The 813-nt window shown below is 29.3% G+C and overlaps 1 protein-coding gene across 1 annotated transcript in view; it reads left to right on the top strand.

Annotated features, from left to right (window-relative positions):
- The window catches only part of LOC106678402 (acyl-coenzyme A thioesterase 9, mitochondrial), a gene marked incomplete in the record, with an annotated part of 56,872 nt that overhangs the window by 24,174 nt on the left and 31,885 nt on the right, over positions 1-813 (top strand).

Here is an 813-nt window from a genome sequence, read left to right as displayed (position 1 = left end):
ATTTCTATAGTTTTATTTAATATTTTATTATATTTTTATGCTTTGATTTTATTAAATTGAACTAAAATAATCTTGGTTAATATTTTACTTTGCTTTTAATAGTTTTTGTGGCTTTGAAATATATTAAGAACCCATTGCAAAAAGAAGATAGTCCAACTCCTTATACGATAGTCACGGCTGCCGTTGATGATATTGAATACATTTTTGAAAAGCCAGATGTAAGTTTCATCTCACCTATTATTTTATTGCAGTTATTTTTATATATTAATATAGAGTAAGTTTGAGATAGATGGACCAAGTTTTTCTTAAGACTAATTCTGTCTAACTTGGAGTCATTTTTGAGTTCATAGTTTTGCCAGTCTAAAGTTCGGGCATTTGTTTACATTTATTGATTTGTTGATTAGATAAAGTATAAGATAAGTAGTAGAAAAAAAATTGTGAAAGTCTTGTGACTGGAAAACAAAAGTGAAACTTGAAATAATGTTTTAAAATTTTATTAATAATGATATTTATTTTACAAAAATAGAACATTTGCATTCATTTTAATTTCTTATTTAATTTATAATTATTAAATAATATTCATTTTAATTATACTGTCGAGGCTGTCTTATGAGTGAGTGAGGTTAGTTGGTCTTAGACGGCTCTCCAGCCTGATATTCACTCTACAGAAGGCCCTCTACAAGGCGTGTTCAGTTAGTTATTTAGAAAATAAGGATTGACCATGCCAGGGGATGAGCCCTGGACACTGAAGCAGGTATAGGAGAGGATCAGTTGGCTAGCAGGTAGAATAACAGTTCTAGTTGCTAAGATGAA

This window comes from Halyomorpha halys, unplaced genomic scaffold, assembly GCF_000696795.3.
Source record: "Halyomorpha halys isolate HHAL.00 unplaced genomic scaffold, Hhal_1.1 Scaffold141.1, whole genome shotgun sequence".
Classification (NCBI taxonomy): Eukaryota; Metazoa; Arthropoda; class Insecta; order Hemiptera; family Pentatomidae; genus Halyomorpha; species Halyomorpha halys.
This window is presented reverse-complemented; position numbering and strand designations above follow the sequence as displayed.